Here is a 19,464-nt window from a genome sequence, read left to right as displayed (position 1 = left end):
AATTCCTTAATCTATCAGTTAAAAACTGCCCCCCTCCAAAAAAAAACTTTAGGGAAATTATGTTGGCCTGACAAGAATGCTCCTTTACCTTTTTTTAATTGATGTTTCAATTTTACACTTGACAAACAGAAACAAACATGACTTTTCCATGTTAAAAGAACAAACAACAGTACAAAGAAACCTCAATACTTCTGCATAGCTTGGGTTTTTTTAAAGTACAGTGGATTCTTATCATTCATGGTATGTAGGTTCTATAAAAACACCATGAACACCAAATTAGCACACACTGAACCATTGCTTCTAGGGAAAAATACAGGGTTAGATTCCTGTGAAATATAGATGATCAAATTTCCTCTACTTCTTTTTTTTTAATTTCTCTTCCCTTTTTTGGATGTAAAGTATGGTTACTTCATTAACATTGAACTCACAGCCAACAGCATTATTCCTCATGCTCGAATGAAGCTTATTTAACTCAGGTTTTCATTGTAAGGCACATAAGAAATATTAGTTAAAGAGCAGCTAATTGGATCAGTGGATAGAGAGCTAGGTCTAGAGAAAGGAGGTCCTAGCTTCAAAACCTAGACACTTCCTTGCTGTGTGACCTTGAGTAAGTCACTTAACCCCACTTGCCTAGCTCTTCTTACATTTCTGCCTTGTGGCCAATGCTTAGGATCCATTCCAAGATGGAAGGTAAAAGTTAAACAAAGTTTTCAATAGTACTTCAACTCCATAATTGGGGGTCATTTTAAATAAGGAAATCACCAATAAAAAGCACAAAAAATACCCCAAAAAATGTGGCACTGTCAAAAATGGCACTGCAAAAGAACACATATTTACAATAAGAAAGTTGAAACAAGAAGACAGTATCACTTTGTTTGACCTCACATGGGAAGGTGAATCTGACAATTCAATTTTTTGACAATCTACATGTCTATGAATGTCTCTAAAAGTTTGGAAGTATTTATTTTTGTGGTTAAAAATAAATTTTAGCAAGTAGATGATTTATAAATATGGAATCTTTGAATAATGGACATCCACTGTCTATAATAAATTTAACACATTCCCCCTCTGAACTTCTATGTTCCTTTCTGTGTATTTCAAAATTGTTTCATTGATTCTCCTTTCTTTTCTTTTGTTTTTTACATCAGTATTACTAGATTTCTTCTTTCCAGCAATAACCTGAATTCTACCCCAAAATAATAAATAAGTGAAAAGCTCACTCATTTAATACATAAGTATAGTAAAATAAATAAATAAATAAAACCTATGTTGGTCATATCTGGGAAATTATGTCTTCTACAACTATAAATCATCACCTCTTTTTCAAGAGTTTGGAAGCATGCTTTATCATCAGTTTTCTGGTGTCATTGATTTGATGGAAGTTTTTAGGTCTTTCAAAGTAGTTTTTCTTTACAAAAAGTGTAGTCATTGTGTAAGTTATTTTATTGGTTCTATTCATTTCACCACATCAATTCTACCATGTTTCTATAAATCTGTTCCTCTTGTCATTAATTCTGATGTTTTAATATGGAATTGCATTCATATATAATAATTCAGCCATTCCCCAAGTGATTGGCTTCCCTTGAGTTTCCTATTCTTTGCTAAAAAGAAAAAACAAAACAAAAAACCCAATTGCCTCTATTAATATTTTTGTAAATATGTGTTTTTTTATCTCCTTAGAGCGTGTGCTTACTAATAATATTGCTGGGTTAAAGAATACATATACAATTCAATGAATTTTGGAGGTTAGTTCCAAACCACTCTCCAGAATAGCTAAACCAATTCTCAGCTCTACAAACAGTGCATTAATTATGCCCATTCTCCCACATTCCTGCCAACAACTGTCATTTTCCTTTTTTGGGGTCATCCCTGATAAACTAAGAGGTAAGAAGTAGAACCACAGAGTTGTTTTAATTTTCATTAATTTTGTTATTAGTGAACCATTTATATGCTTATGTTATCTTATTATGAGAGTAGCACTTATATTATTAAATGGAACATTTTTCATATTGTTTTTAGTAACATTTGTCTGCTTTTGTGAAGAACTGCTTATTCATTTTTCACCACTTAGCTATGTCTTTTATTCATGTGTGTGTGTGTGTGTGTGTGATAAAAGAAGGAAAGAAACCACCACAACAAAAATATTTCTGCTTTGGTTCTTACAGACTTAAGACATCTTCCTTCTGCTGCCTGGAGAGTCCTAGTTAGAGGGCTTCTGGCTTCCGCTCCTTGGAGAACAGAGCACTGTTAGCTTCTGATTCTCCTCACTGTGCCATAGAACTCTGGTCTTGATCCAATCATTTGGAACTATACTCAAAGGGCTCTAAAATGGTGCACACACCCTTTGATCTGGTAATGCCCCTACTGGGTCTGTATCCCAAAGAGATAATAAAAAAGGGGAAAGGACCCACTTGTACAAAAATATTTGTAGCTCTTCTTTTTGTGGTGGCAAAAAAAAAATAGAAATTGAAGGGATGCCCTTCAATTGGGGAATGGCTGAACAAATGATGGTACATGTTGGTAATGGAATTCTATTGTGCTCTAAGAAATGATAAGGAAGATGACTTTGGAAAAAGCTTGAAAGGTCTGTGGGAACTGATGCAGAGCAAAATAAGCAGAACTGGGAGGACATTGTATACAATAACAGCAATATTGGATGATGATTATCTGTGAAAACTTGGCTATTCTCAGCAATGCAATGGCCTGGGACAATCCTGAAAGACTTGTGACAGGAAATACTCCTTATGACAGGGAATGACAGTCACCTTCAGAGAAAAAGAACTGTTGGATTTATCTTTGTGGAAAGGAAACTAGACTAACAGTTTGTGGGGAAAGGGCCCAACTGGGAGTGGCAGTTGGGTCTTGTGACTAGCACTTCCTTCCTGCCGGGTGGGACTGGCTTCCGGGTGTCCGAGGAGAGAGGAGATTGTTCAGCCCAGTCTGGAGTGGCATGCTCTTCTGGGTTCAGCCCAAAGACACAGGCTTCTAAAGGTTAGAATTGTTCTTGTTTGCTTTCTGTGTACTGCTAAGATTCTGTATTAGAACAACGAGAGTAGACGGGAGTGGGACAAACCCTCTGCCAGCCTCTGGGGCCTGGCCTCAGGTCTGAAACTGAGAAAAACTCCAATCCCAACTAGTTATTAAACTTTATATTATTTGAATTCGCAGTCAGATAAGTGGACTATCTCTTCTGGTCATAGAGGGAGCTGAACTTCAGTTTCAGTCATTCAAAGACAAACCGTCCTTATTGGACCCCTGCCGTTTCCTCTCAGCAGGGGGCATCTCCCTCCCTTGCCTCACCAAACAGTGTTCCCTCTCTCCCCTTAACTCCTCCTTACCCCATAGAAACCTCCCATTTATCCCCATTTTTCCCAATCCTATTTCCTTTCTCAATAAATATTACAGTTTTTGGCAGAGCCAGCTAGGTTTTCCAACCTATTTTTGTTAAGAATTTGGGAAAAGGAAGCAACTGGAGGTTTCAGAGAAGTTGGGCCTGCATACATTTCAAAAGCCTGTGTGACTGTGAAAAGTAACCATTTTGAGAGCAGTGCTGAGTGCAACAAATCTGCCTAGTGATACCACGCCCAAAAGAAACCACTCCTCCTGAAGGGAGGAGGGGACTCTTAAAGGGCCAGATTTAAAAACATTTTTTCTGTTGCAAAAAGCTTTTCAAGATACAAGACAGCAAAGAAACTATTACTTGCCATGGGTACTCTAGCCTGTATTGCGTATTTCTTTTATATGTTTTTTGACTTATTGTTTGTCACGATTCCGGATTATATTTATTTTCTGCTTAGCATCTATGAAACTTTGCAATGGCTGAATATAAGTATGTATCGCTTGATTTCATTCATTCCCACATATGCCGGAGCATTATTCTTCTTAACCAAATTATACTATGCCCTAAAAATAGGTGTGCATCTAATTTTTGGGAAAAAAAGCAAAAGATAATGAAATGGCTGTGACGATTTTAGCCATGAAGGAGGAGATAATGCAAATAAAGGAAATGATGAAGCAACTGAGTGAAGAGAAACAATATGGCAAAGGTATTAACACACAACAAGACATATCTAAAAATAACAATGTAGTTCAGCAAGAAAATACAGATGGGGCTGAAGGTGGAATACCAATATTGCCTCTAAGAGATCAAACAAGCCTACAACCAGATAGCGGCATAATTCATATTAAAACACATAAACCATTTACAACAGCTGACCTTGAAAGTCTGAAAAGACGGATGCCTTCCTGGTTTTTAGAACCAATGAGATGTTTAAAAGAATTTAAAAGAGCGATTAGGCTTTATGATCCAGATTTCCAAGACACTGAAATTCTTCTCTCAGAATTATTTTCAAAAAGGGAAAAACGACAATTCATTGATGAAACAAGAAAAAATCCAAATTTAACATCATGGCCAGAGGAAGGAACAGACTTAGAGTTATCTAATAATGAAAATCTACGTTACCTAAGAAAGGCCAGAGAAGATCTATTAGAAGCAATGAAAAGTTTTTCAAAAAGACCAGATACTTGGGGAAAATTTGAGAAATTGAGACAGGAGAGTGGGGAACATCCATCTAAGTTCCTCGATCTAAGTTCCTCGATAGAGTGATTGAAGTAGCAGAGGATGTGCTTGGATTTGAAAATTTAACTGAACAAAATCTCCAACATACAAGGAGACAATTTGTGAAAGGCAGTAACACACCTATTAGATCATATTTTAAAATTCAATGCCCAGATTGGGAAACATTAAGTCTGGAAGATTTAAGAAAAATTGCAACTTACATATTTTCAGGTCATAAAGAAATGCTAGAGGAAAAGGATGAAATAATAAAAGACCTTAAAGCCAAGCTCAAGGAGGCAAATAGCTCAAGTAGATATAAAGAAATTGAAGAAATAAAAAATCTAGCCACTCTCCAATCATACAAACCCACAAGAAATTACACTCAAAGCAATTAAAGGAGAAATTTACCCAGATGTTTCCTCTGTGGAAAAATGGGTCACATCGTTTGAGACTGTTATTTAAAGGCACAATTATTCCAAGCTAATAACAAACCAAGATCTTGGAAAAGCAATGTAAAGTATAGCAGCAATAATACACAAACAAATGCAAAATGTTGTGATTATAATTGCAAGAAATCATTGCAAGCACCAAATTTAGAAACCATGGAGAGATACATCCAACAAGGAGCGAAGCCATGTTATTCGCAAATAGTCTCAGGTGCTGCCAAACAAAGTCAGTTATGAAGCCAGGTGTATGGGGTAACATCAAAGGGAAAAATGGGAAAGGAAAAAGGAAAAATGAAAAGGAAGGAGACTGCATGCAAATAGAACTTGGTGTTCCAAAAAAAAAAAAAAGTCTAGTTTCCTTTCCACATCTTTCATATCAGTGTATTTGGGGTTTTATTTGGGGGTTTGGGTTATATATGACTTGGCTCTTACAACAGTGACCAATATGGAAGTGTGTTTTGCATGACAATAAAAAAATGAAAAATAAATAAATAAAAAGAAGATCTGAGTTAAAAAAATAATTCTGGTCTTCTGGCTTTCCAAGTCCAAAGTGCTCTAGACTTCAGGTGCTTGTCAAGAGTAGCTTGTTAGAATTTTGGCTGGTTTCTGGCCAGCTTGTCTTTGATTACATTGGCTACTCTGGCAAGATACCGCTGAGAATATCTGTAGGATTCTTGTTCTTTTACTGTGCAGTCATGGGATGGCTAATGGCACACTGAGTTGCCCCCCTTTGGATTTCTTGGTCATTAGTCAGTCTGGTGCTTTTAAAAAATATTTTTGTTGCAATATATGTAGAATAGCTGGGCTCCTATGAACTTTTCCCATTGCCACCTTAACCAGAAATCATGATTTGTTCCCTACTGATAAAACTGTTGACCCTTAGTAATCACTGCTTCCTTTTCTAACTGCTCATAAAACATTCCTTTAATGGGTTCTAGAATTGTCCGAGAAATTAAAGCACAAATCATCAGATTATGATTCAAAAGTCTGAGCTTCTTTTGAGGTGCAGGTAGGATTGCTAGATGGATATGTCAGTCTATAGATGGAAATATAAAACTGGATTTCAAGGGAGAGGTTGGGCTAGGTATACATAGCTCCTTCTAGGCAAGAAGACTGCTGAGAGGTCTAGTTTTCTCACCTGGAAGGAGAGACTTAAGGATCTTGGGAGGCAGAAGCCATGATGGCAGAGGCATGCTCATGGATGTTGAAAGAAAAGTAAATATACATGTGCTACACCTTTCTGCATTTTTTACATTTTCTCTAACTTTCTTTAGACAATCACCAAACAATAAATGAAGCCCTGAATTCTAGCATTTGCCAGTTTCTAAGGTATTAATTGCTCAGGTTGAAAATTTAACAATTAGCCTTTTTGAGCCCTTGGGCAGGCTTCAGGACACTTCTGAGCATAGGACAGGCAGGGGGACGTCCAAGAACTTTTGAGTCCCAAAGAAGGATGGCAGACCTGGGGGTGCAAACTTGGGTCAGCACAAACACTGTGGGTCAGTCAATTGCAAGTGAAGTGCACTGTTACTCTGAAATGAATGAGCAACGGGAGCCTCCTCTTGCTCATTGACCTGCTTATAAAGAGATCTCTGTGGTCAAGATTTGCAATTTCCCCGACTATCACAATTTGTCCATTTTTCATTAGCTCTCTCCTCTGTTTCACAGCATGGTAAGATGGCATTACTTACTCTCTAGACTTTACTATTCACTTTAAATCTTGCTTCTTGGCTGTCTGGACTCTAGGATGGGGTGTGTCTCCAGATAAAGTGAAATAGAAGATGCCATAGGGGAGGGAAAGGAGAAAAGACCACCCAAGGGCCAGTAATCCTGGACTTAACAGTAAACCTATATTGAAGTTCTCTCTATCACTGTCTGTATCTCAGGCTCTCTTTTTGTCTATATCTCTGTACATTCTCTCTTTCTTTTTTAAACCTTTACTTTCTGTCTTAGTATTGATCCCAAGGCTGGGAGGAAGGGTGGAAGATTGATGATTATGCTTTATTTGATATATACTTCCAGAGAAAGAGGGACAAGTTGCCCAAGGAAAGAGACTCTTCCCTGAAAAGCGGAGAAGAGGAAAGTCAAAGAAAGACATGTCTTAGAAACCAAGTGAAGAAAGCATAGAAGAAAGAAGGAATGGTCAGCAAGGCTGAATCTTTCATGAAAGTCAGGAAGGGATGAGGGCCAAGAAAAGACCAACAGATTTGGCAATGAAAAGGTCATTGGTAACCTTGGAGATCTTTGGAAAGAAAAGTATTCGTGGGGATTCCAGCCAGATTGAATAGGGTCCTATAGTGAGTGGGCTGTGAATTGGAAGCATCAAGCATCGATTACTCTTTCTAGACATGTTTGCCCAACCAGTCCCTAAACTTACAACTCAAAGGAAAAAAGAACTCATGCCACAGACTCCTCATGAGCCCTAATCTACTGCATGGGGTTCTTTTCTTTTTTTCTTTTTAAACCCCTGGTTTTTAAAAATGGATTAATTTACTTGTTGGTTACATTAAAGTTCCCAGGTATCTCCCTCCCTTCTTCCCTTCCTCCCTTCTTTGTACTAGAGAAGGCATTTTTTTGACTTTTAAAAACAATGTATACATAAAACTTTCTTGTTTATTTCTCTTTATCAGTTCTTTGGAGGTAGACATTAGCAAGTTATTCATCAAATATTTCTGTGACTGTATATAATGCTCTCGGTTCTACTCCTGCTTATTTTTGATATTATTCTGTATATCATTTGGGATTTTTTACATTATATTCATTTAAAGACATATTCCTCTCCTCTCTTCTGTAAGACACCCTTTAGAGCAAAAAAAAAAAAACTTTTAAGAGAAAAAAATAGTCTAGTAAATCATCCAAAACATCACTTATGTCTGATAGTGTTAAGCATATTCCATGGCCCTAGTTCCCACCTCTGCAAAGATGGGCAACTGAGATGCTGCCTAGGTTTTTGCCCCTTTTACTCAAGAACTGGCTTAATTTCTGCCCTGCTTCAGTGACCTCTACACCTATCTGCCTAAACAACTCTTAGGCTGCCTTTTCTGAAGCATCCTGCCCTGAAGGGACTTGGAAGTTTCTCTCTGAATCACTTCTAGGTACTTCTTGATTCAAAGTTCTTACCCAGAGAGAAATTAAACTATAGCCAGGATGAAAGCCATTGCTTTTATCATTAGATGACAACATATCTTAGATCTTTGTGAACTACCACATGACGTGCCCAGATCCACACTGCAGTACTTTAAAAAAAAGTATCTTTGGGCAGAGGTTGGGTGGCTCAGTGGACTGAGAGCCAGGTCTGGAGGCGGGAGGTCCTAGGTTCAAATTTGACATCAGATACTTCCTCTCTGTGGGACCCTGGACAAATCACCTAACCTCCCTTACCTAAACCTTGCCACTCTTCTGCCTTGAAATCAAAACAGTATTGATTCTAAGATGGAAGGTAAGGGGTTAAAAAAATATTCCTGGAAGGCAGCTACAGGGCCCAGTAAATTGAGAGCCAGGCTTAGAGATGGGAGATCTCAGGTTCAGATTTGGCCTCAGACACTTCCTTGCTAGATGATGCTGCACATATCACTTAACCGCATAGCTCTTACTGCTCTTCTGCCTTGGAACAGATACTTAAGTATCAAGACAGAAGGTAAACCTTTTTTTTTTTAAAGCATGCCTGGAGTTCCTGACTCAAAAAACATGAATTTCCATATAATTTGTTCATACCTGCTATCTTCTAATTTGAAAGCCACAAAATAATCCTTTCACTCAATCTGATTTTTCTTTTCTGCCTGAGAAGAGCACAGATCTACTGGACACTAGACACTAAAGACACAAACCTGTGCTCTCAGTTTCCATTTCTGTCTCAATAATCAGTTCATCCACTCATCCCACTAAAATGTTTTGCCTCCAGAAGGGTTATCTGGAGTTCTAAGAGAGCCTATCTCAGTTGAATGGACTATTTATTTGTTCCTGTCATTTTTAGCCTCCTGTAGAGTTCTTTTTCTGTGTGATCACATTTGGAGATTGTTGTCCTTGTTACCATATGCTGTAGACTGTCCCTAATAAGTTCCTGTAGTTTTGGTTTCATAGTAGGTCAGCATTCCTACACTGAGCAGGGTGGATGGTGAGGAAGGAGCTGGCCATTTCTTCAGCAGTGTCCCCCCCCCCCCCCATGAGTTAGCGTCACATGCTTGTAGTTCAAGTCACCCCAGATTGCTTTGTATCTTCTTGTTTGTTTTCTGACTAAAGTGGCATTTTACTTTGACATTGAGGGTCCAGGCCCTCTGAAATCTGTATCCGATCTGATTGAAAACTGTTCTATCGGATCACATGTCAGGTTAAGAGAAGAAAATCCCTAGCAGACGGCTTCCGCCTTCCTTGTAATGAGGAAGGCAGCATCAGCCCACCTTGGCCAGAAGAATGACTGGCTGGGATGCCCTGTCCCCATAGAGACTCAGGGATAATTGCATCACTGATTCCATGGAGCCACCTGCTTGAGCTGAACCCAAAGAAGGGAGCAGATTAACAATGAATGTCACAGCAATTAGTTTTGGCAATTAGTTGGGCAATTAGTTTTGCAGTAAGTCGAATGGGAGGAGAAAGCAAAGCAGCAATGAGAGGTGACAGTGGAATATTATTAGAATATCAGGCTCAGGTTGACATCCTGGTAGGGGGGAGAAAGTGCAATTTTGCTCTGAGAACATTTCCTGCTGATGGAAGACAAGAAATTCTTAAATTCTTTTAACAATGCAAAGTTTTCAGTCCACTGAATTACTAGCTCTCTTCCACATGGTCACTGTTTGCAGAAACATATTACACGTCTATGATTGTCACAAAGAACTAATTAAAGGAGCAAAGCTCTCTTCTGTAGCTTGCTTATCCAAGGCCGTGGCTACAAACCTATATAACTTGAACAGTTTTCCCTGAACACATTTCTGAAAGCAAAATCAGAATTTCAAAATGATCAGACTTAGAAGTAATCTCATGGGTTCTCCAGTGCAACCCTTACCCCAAAGGGCAACCTCGCTACAACATACCCAATAAGTGCTTATCCATCACTTCCTTGACTTCCTTTTCTGGGAGGTAGGACAGAGGGGAAAGACGACCTACTTCCTCCTCAGGCAGGGCATTCAACTTTTTGACATCTCTAATTCTTAGAATTTTCCCCTCCCTTAAATCAAGTCTAAAGTGGCCTCTTTTCAGCTCCCAGCTACTGTTCCCCCTTCTACCCCGTGAGACCAAACAAAACCAGGCTTATCCTTCATTTTAGTAGCTTCTTCCAAGTGAAATGAATATTTCATGCTTCAGGTCATCTGACATATAGAGTTAATCACTGAGAGTTCTTTGCCACTGGAGAAATAATGGGGTTGTGTGTGAGGGGAAAAGGAAGAGTGGGAGTATAATATCAATCCATATGCATCATTTGGTTTTTCCCAACTTTTGAGTGGACTCAAAGTTTCATAGCTAGTCTTGGTCAAATCAAAATATAGATTTCAACACCTGATTTCAAATTCCAGATTCAGTCTACTGGAATTCTTAAAATACCACCTAATGGCATGCTAAGACTACTATCATATTCTTGGCCATGGATAGTTCTGACTACGAAAGGCATATCTGCTCTTCAACAGCAGAAAAATCTATTCTCTAAAAACCTATTCGCTGAAGAAGAAGAAGAAGAAGAAGAAGAAGAAGAAGAAGAAGAAGAAAACCCCAGTCCAACCAGTTGTTATATGTAATGTTTACAGAAAAAACAGTTGTTGTTGGACCAAATTCTTCATTTATCTTAAGAAAAGGAGGGAATAGAGAATAATAATAACTCAAATTCATGTATGGCATTTTAATGATAAAGTACTTAGTATATGTTGTCTCATTTGAGTTTTAAAACAACTAAGTCTGGGAATATAAGTAGAATTCTTCCATTTTACAGATGAAGAAGCAGAAGCTCCAAGAAATTGTTATATACTTATGGTCACACAGCTAATAAGCAGCAAAGTCAGGGGGCAACTAGGTAGCGCAGTGGATTGAGAACCAGGTCTAGAGATAGGAGGTCCTGGGTTTCAGTCTGGCCTCAGACACTTCCTAGGTGTGTGACCCTGGGCAAGTCACTTAACCCCCATGGCCTAGCCCTTATTGCTCTTCTGCCTTAGAAACAATACATATTATTCATTCTGAGACAAAAGGTAAGGGTTGGGTTTTTTTTTTTTAAGTGGCAGAGCCTGGATTGAAACTAAGATCTTCTGTCTCCAAATCCATAGTGAGACAGGCCCTTCCCTCAAGGATCTCACAGTCTAGCTAGGGGAAATGACATGTTTATATATATATATATATATAGGTATACAAAAATAGAACCAAGTGATTTCAGGAGGAAGGCACTAGAAGCTGGGACTTGAGCTGAGCCTTCAAGGAAATTAGAGATGCTGGGAGATGTAAGAGAGGAGGGAGCACATTTCAAACATGGAGGACAATACAAAAGCAGAAAGTCTAGAGACAGAGTGTCATGTATGACAAACATCAAGTCAAGGAGACCAATTTAGCTAGATCTCAATGTGTGTGGAGGAAAGTAAAGTGTAATGAGACCAAGAGGAAACAAAAAGACAGGTTATAGAGGATTTTAAATGCCACAAAGAAGAATCTATATTTGTTCTAGATGGAATAGGGAGTCACTAGAATTTATTGACATATGATTGGATGTTAGAAGTAACATTTAAAAATAGAAACTTTCCTAATGGGAAATTGCCCTTCCATTATGAATGCTATCCTGACCCTTACATGGTAATCATTTCTTTGCATCATCCCATTATAGACTCTGAGGACCTGACTCTTAGAAACTTCCAAGTAAAGATTTTTAGCCGTGGCTTTGTCTCCTTCCCTTGATGGGTGGAAATTAGGAGTTGAGTACATGATTCATAAGCTCCTGAAGCAGTTGGTGTGGGTGGACTCATGTCACTCACTTCCCCCTTTACGCCCATGGCTACACCTTTTACCTTTTGCTTTTTCTTTTTCTCAGTGGGGTGCAAAGACCAAAGCACCTTGTAGGGAGTGACTTTTTAAAAACCATAGTATTAAAATGCAGGAGGTAGGTAAAATGTTGCAAACACTCAAATGTCTTACTTTAGAATCTGCAAGTGTAGTTTCAGGAGGCAAGCTTTTATTTGAAATATCTTGTTTCTGCTTTGGAAGTGTCTCCACAGCCCATCTAATTTGTAAGTAAAGGTGATTACATTCTATCATGATTCTACTTGGGAATCTTGAGACCATTATGTTGGAGTTGGCCACAAAGTATATCTAAATGATGATCGAGTCAATTTTTGAGTCAACCTTAATGCTAATAAATATGACTCATGTTATTTCATAGGCAATTCCATAGGTGTGGTGTGAGTTTTAAATCTTTTGACTTACACCGTTGAGGACAGGAGCTTAGGATTGATAAGGGACTGGAAGTGGTCTGGTTCAGAAGAGCAACCTTTCCATTTCCATTGAGGCAGACCTATTTCAATCAATACTTACTAACCACCAGCTACATTCAAGGAAAGAGGCAATATGGTATTAGAGGAGAGAGGGATGGCTTTGGGATCAAGAACCTTGAATTTGAGGTCCACCTCAGATGAATAGTAGCTATCTTGCTGAAGACCCAACACAAAGTTACCCCAAGCAATTCTCTGAGTTACAGATGAGTTTGTTGCCTAGCTGAAATGGTGGAGGAAGTTTTTGCACCAGGAGTTCCTTATGCTGATGAAATTACAGATCCAGACCCCTCCTCCTCCCACCCTACCCCAATCTTCACAATGAGTCATTCAGCAATTATTAATCTGCAACACTGTCCCCATCTACAGCACCTCTGAAGGGCAAGGAAAGAGGTGGCCACCTTTGTTATAAAATAATCTTGTCAAATATTCTTCCTTATCTTTGTTCTGAGCAGTGCTTCACCCAGGAAGGTAAAGAAACAAGGAAAATGAATGTGTTTGGAGTTCCACACAAAAGTCGAGCCTCTTTCATAAAAGCAGAGGGCTTTATGAGTTCAACGGAAGGTTCGGCCTTCTGGTCGGATGACCAATCATCATTTGTATAAGAGAAAATTTCCTTTGCTTCCGACTTTTAAGCTGTCTCCACAGGACATGTTGCTGGCACTGGTCATAATCATCCTTGGCACTTGCGTCTACAATGCCTTTCATCCAGTGGTTTCAAAGAGTTTCCCAAATAGGAATTCATTCTTGCAATAATGCTGAAAAGTGGAGGAGGGAGGATCAGTTAGTTCTATTACACCTGCTTAAGGAATGGGTCTCAGAGTTGAAGTGGCTTAGCTGCTCCCTATGATGTTTCATTGGCAGAGACCCAAGTCTTCTGATTGCATATTTGGTAAATCTTGACCAGGTCCCTGATGCTGCCATCTTGCCTTCGAAGGAGAGCATGTTAGTACCAGCTTGTTAGATGTCTGACAGAAAAGCCACTGCAGCCACAGGGTTTGATCTGGAGAAGAAATCAGAAGCTCAAGTGAAAACTATTTGGTTTTGCCTTCACACAGTTTTTTAAGTCCTCTTAGGGATAAATTTTCACCTAAAAATGGTATATATGTATTACAAGTAAGGGAATGACTATGCAAAAAGAATCTCTTGTCCTTTTTCCACTGGACTATAAATTATTATTATTTAAACCCTCACCTTCCATCTTAGAATCAATATTATATATTGGTTCCCATGCAGAAGAGCAGTGAGGACTAGGCAATGGAGGTTAAGTGACTTGCTCAGGGATCACATGGCTAGGAAGTATCTGAAGCCAAATTTGAACCCAAGACCTCCCATATCCAGGCCTGATTCTCTCTCCACTGAGCCACCTAGCTGCCCTCAGACTATAAATTATTAAAATAAAAAACAAAACAATAAACCAAATGGAAAGGATATTTCATCCCACCAATGAAAATGCCAGCTAATAAATGATTGTATGACCTGAAATTCTGGTTACTAAAAAGAAGGAAAGGAATTCCCAAACTTCTGCCTGTTCTTTCGAGAAATATTTTTGAATCACTTAGGTCCTCCACCTAGATGTTTATCTTGATCTAGGGAGATTCATGAGGATTTTAATTTCATAATAGTTGAAAGAGCAGGTTGAAAATACAGCAAGTTGAATATATGTTAAATATTATTGTTTGACATTGAACTGTGTTCTAGACTTCCCCAAGTTTGTCTGTTTCACTAAGGGGGAAAGACAAACAAAAGAGACTTCATTTCTCTCTCAGATTCAAAGCCTACTGTTCCATTTTGCTGGCCTAGAATTAGGAGGTTGACCATTGTTGAACCAGATGATTTTCCAGGTCCCTTCCAGCTATAAAGCCTATTGTTATGTGACTAAAGAAAAAAAAAACAGGCCCCAGGAATTACAACTTGAAAAATATGATTGCTTTTTTTCATGTTTTATAGATGCTTTAAAAGGAATTTTAGAGTAATTTCCAATATATTTCCCTCCTCTCTCCATTCCCATCACTGATTTCTCCCTTAATACAAAAAGAAATAGTTAAGTAAAACTAAGTAAAGTCATTTAACTACATACATTCCACCTTGCACATTCTTTTCTTTTTTGGTAGTTTTCCAACTCTTTATTACTAGGAGGAAAGTATATTTCATCATCTCTTCTTTGGAACCAACATTGCCCATTGAAAATAGCTTGAGTTCAACTTCCTTTTAATGTCCTTTCTGTTTACTTATTGTAGTCATTGTGTATGTTTTTCTTTTGGTTCTATCTCTGATCGGGAGAAGAAATCAGAAGCTCAAATGAAAACTATTTGGTTTTGCCTCACTCAATGATTTCCTTCACACAGTTTTTAAGTCCTCTTAGGGATAAATTCTCACCTAAAAATGGTGATAATATAAATACATTAAATATACTAAAAATACTATACCCTCATCAGTCTGGCTTCTGACCTCATCATTCAACTGAAACTGCTCTCTCCAAAGACACTGATAGTCAACCTTTTTCCTTAAATCCTTTCTTCCCATTCTAGTAACAAGGCTAAGACAAACAGGCAAGGCCTAGGTAAATGAGGTTAACTGACGTGACTGGGGTCACAAAGCTAGAAAGTGTCTGAAGCCAGTTTCAAACACAGGAAGAGGAATCTTCCTGACTCCAGGCCTGTCTACTGAGCCACTTCTACTGTGCTCTAAACTTCTACAAGTTTGTTAAACTTTGGAGAAAAAAGAGACTTCATTTTCCTCTCAGATTCAAAGCCTACTGTCCCATTTTACAGGACTGGAAGTAGGAGGTTGACCATTATTATACCAGAACTTAGCTGCTCTGATAGCCATTTATAATGACCTTTTATCAATCTTCATTTTTCTTGACCTCCCCATTGTCTTCGACATTATTCTTCACTCTTTTTTCCTGGAAACTTTCTTCTCTCTAGGTCCAAATGGCACAATCCTATACCAGTTAACCTATGTGACTGCTCCTTCTCAGTCTCTTTTATTGGATCTTAACTTGGGATACACTTACTCTAGGCCCTTCAAAGGTTGATACAGGGCTGTCTTCTTCCTCTATATTATTTCACCTGCTGATCCTATCAGCTCTCATGGGTTCAATTATGAAGAGATTTATTTTTAATATATACTGAATTATTTCTATATTTGGGTTTAGAAATAGAAGCTCAGATTAGTTCCTCAGCCTCTGTACTCATTCCTTATTGTTTCACCCAAAGAATTTCTCCCATCATAGGAAAGGATAGGAAAGTGAGATTATTTGGGAGAGACATGAGATCTACCTTACTCAATAAATAGAACCAGCTTATATTAGATGTACCCAAATCAGCCAAAGAGTCCTTGGGCCACTAATTAAAAATTATGGGGGGAAAAAAAAGAATCATGGGAAGGGGCAGCTAGGTCACTCAGTAGACTGAGAACCAGATCTAGAATTAGAAAGTCTTGGGTTCAAATCTGACCTCAGACCTTTCCTAGCTATGTGACCCTGGGCAAGTCACTTTCTCTCCTCCCCCCATTGCCTAGCCCTTACCACTCTTCTTCCTTGGAATTAATACCTAGTATTGATTTGAAGATGGTTGGTAAGAGTTTAAGGGGGGAAAAAAGAAAAATATCATTGGAGGACCCTTATGATTGAGCAGAACTAGATTTTGCCCCTCCTACCCCACCCAATAGTTAGAAGCACAAGACCGATACATGACTGACCTGCCATCTCCAGGGGATGGGGAGGAAAAGAGAGTTTTGATGAACCACTTCCTCATTGGCTATTCCCTAATTAGAGATGTCTTGAGATATCTAAGGGAGGGACTAAATAATGTATTCCCAAATTGTATTTATAGGTTTGCCCTAGGAGATCTCAGAGCCTTTTATTTTAAGAGCATAATAGGTCTTAGACCATTAATTTATTGGTTAAGCTAGCCTAATCAATAAATTGATATTCTTAGCTAGAAGCCAGGATCTCAGAATTTTTAATTGTCACATTACCCTCTCTCTGCAGATGATCACCCAGATTTATATAGCTAAGCTAACCTTTCTCTTGACCTCCAGTCTCCCATCACCAACCATCTTTTGGACATCTTCGACTGGGTGTGCTTGCACTGGCACTTCTTCTCTGAGATGACTTTTCACTGACTCTATCTCATATATATTTGTTTGTGAGTTGTCTCCACCAGCAGAATATGAGCTCCTTCAGGACACAGGTCCGGGGTTTGCCTTTCTTTGTATGCCCAGGGTGCCCGCTACATATTAAGAATTGAGTGAATACTTAATGAGTCCCTACAGTTCTTCTCCTATTTCTCTGAATTCCTCATATTTGTTATTTATCATGCTGCAGTAATATTCCCTTACATGCAGATAACACACATTCCTAAAACGTCGTATTTCCTTGTTTCTGTTTTTATGCTACCACAAAAAAAAAAGAGCACTACAGATATTTTGTTCTATGTGGGCTCTATTTTTTTTTTTATCTCCTTGAGGCATATACCCAGGAACTCATTGATATCACTGGTTAAAAGGGTATGGAAAGAAATGACCTTTTGCAAACGAATATGAATTTTTTCTTCTCAGAGCCATTATAACAGTTCATAGTTCCAACAGTGTTTTCGTCAGCCCTTCCAATCCGGACAGTTTTCATCTTTTATCATTTCTGTCAATTTGTTAAGTGTGAGGTTAATTCTTAGGGTTGTTTCACTTAATTATGAGGGATTTTTTTCATGTCTGGGCTGAAGCACTAGTAGAGATAAATTTCTGATGAGGTCCAATGGTAACCTCTTAAAAAATGTTATATATTAAAAACACACACATATACTACTTGGCATCTTGATAACAAAGGTTTACAAATTATATGTCATAAAGCATTTGCCATATACTAATTCACGAGAGTTTGATATTCTCTGGTTTTTAAAGCCTTAACAACTTAGTCCCATTTATTTAGCCCAGTGCCTAGCACATAGTAGGTGCTTAATACATGCTAATTACAGGGGCAGCTAGGTGGCTGGAGCTCCAGGCCTGGAGTCAGGAGATCCTGGGTTCCAATCTGTCCTCAGACATTTCCTAGCTGTGTCACTTAATCCCATTGCCTAGCCCTTGCCATTTATCTTTCTTACGATTGATACCAAGACAGAAAACAATGGTTTAATACCTATCTCCCATGCTTTAATACTAGATTAGATGTGTGGAATGAATGTGACATTAAGGTTGTCAGCCTGGGTGACTACAAAGAACACAGTGTCTATAGGAATAAGAACACTAAGAGGAAGGAGCTCAGATGAATAGGGGCAAAGGCTGTAGGAACTCCTCTCTCATGGAGCTCCATCTTACTTCTATTTTTAGATTTCATTCACCCATGCAATGGAATGACCCATTTGGACCGCCCATCCTTTTGTGGCTATGGGGCTGTTTATTCATCCTTCACTTACCTCACCACAGAATGTCTTCTCAAAAACTTGGATTACTTGCTCAACTTCAAAAGGGCAGAACTGGTCAGGCTAGGTTGTGAGCCAGAGTCTAATATCTAATCACCCATGAAAACGAGCCGATACATTTTGGATTCTATTGCCATCCAGAAATATTTACTCAGAGTCCACCCCTCCAAGTGGAATTTATAGTCTAATTAAGAAGTCAGAACCTCTATACACATGTCAAAGAGTGGTATGTCACACAGTCCACTTGTGAGAAAGTTGACCACAGCTTGGCTTTGGCAGCTTCAAGCTCACCATCCGGTGGAGAAGTGATGAGAGCAACAGCGGGAAAAGCCTCCATATATCTATCTGGAGAGGTGGGGGGAGGGGATATTCCACCTTGCATCTATTCACTGGGCCAATCATGAAGTCAAACTTTCTAGAATCAAAAAGATATAGACCTAACTATGTGACCCTGGGCAAGTTGCTTAACCTTAATTGCATAGTTCTTATCACTCTTCTCCCTTGGAAGCAATACTCGGTATCAATTCTAATAAAAACAAAATGAAATGAAAATAAAGTTACTGGTAGCAATATTGCAATATGAAAAACATTCCACAGTAGCTATAGGTATGTGAATCCCTTCTATGCTCTTCCCAATTCATCTCTTAGTCTAGGCAAACTGGAAACCATACCTTAGCCAAGTTTTCTGTATCATTTCATCTTGACATGACAGCATTAGGACACCATTACTGTGACTGGTTCCCTTGGCATTTAATTCTTAAATGATCAAAACAAAGTTTTAATTTATTATTTTTATTTGAAAAAACAAATAGAGCCCTCACAATGCTGTTTTAGGGAGTAGGATATTACAAAATAAAACCCTTCTCCCCAAAAAGTATAATAACATTAATCATTATTTTCAAGATATGATTAGTTTCAGGTGATATTTCCAAACCGAAGTTAAATCTTTGTCTCTCTGTCTCTCTACTTCTGTCTCTCCTATTATGTATGATGTTAAAAATGGGCTACATTTTTTACATAATAGCTAGCATTTGAGCAGAGACATCTAAGTGACACAGTCAACTAAGTCCAGGATCTTGGAGTTAAGAAGACCTGCATTTAAGTCTAGTTTCAGATACTTTTTAGCTGTTACCCTGGGTAAGTCCCTTAACCCCTGCCTTCTCTTTAAGGAAAATAGAGCTCCATCCATTTAGATCTTTCCTATATACATTTTAAAACTAACTGCACAGGAAAGACAGCTTGTAAAAATTGTGTGTTTGGGATAACATGACACACTGCAAAGTAATTTTTTGCTATCACTTATATTGCACTTAGGGGTGTTGTGAGGATAAAATAACATAATATTTGTAAAGTACATTGCAAACCTTAAAACAATAAATGGTAGCTATTAATATTTTTTCACACTTGCAGTGTCTATAATTTTATCCCAAATGTACAGTCTTTATAGGCTGCCTTTCCTGTGCAGTTCAGAAATATACATTTGAAAGATCTAAATAGATAGAGCCCTACTTTCCTTAAAGAGCAGACACATGAATTAGCTAGATTACTCACTTCCACAATTTTCCAAAGTCTCTATTAAAGGA

General features: G+C 38.4%; 1 protein-coding gene across 1 annotated transcript in view; it reads left to right on the top strand.

Annotated features, from left to right (window-relative positions):
* Positions 1-2,974: 2,974 nt before the first annotated feature.
* CD47 (CD47 molecule) overlaps positions 2,975-19,464 on the top strand; it is a 131,474-nt gene continuing 114,984 nt past the window's right edge. Inside the window, exon 1 of the mRNA XM_056793429.1 lies at positions 2,975-2,991. The gene's annotated coding sequence lies outside the window, so the exon portion shown is untranslated. The remainder of the gene's footprint in view (positions 2,992-19,464) is intronic.

Source organism: Monodelphis domestica, chromosome 4 (assembly GCF_027887165.1).
Source record: "Monodelphis domestica isolate mMonDom1 chromosome 4, mMonDom1.pri, whole genome shotgun sequence".
Lineage (NCBI taxonomy): Eukaryota > Metazoa > Chordata > Mammalia > Didelphimorphia > Didelphidae > Monodelphis > Monodelphis domestica.
This window is presented reverse-complemented; position numbering and strand designations above follow the sequence as displayed.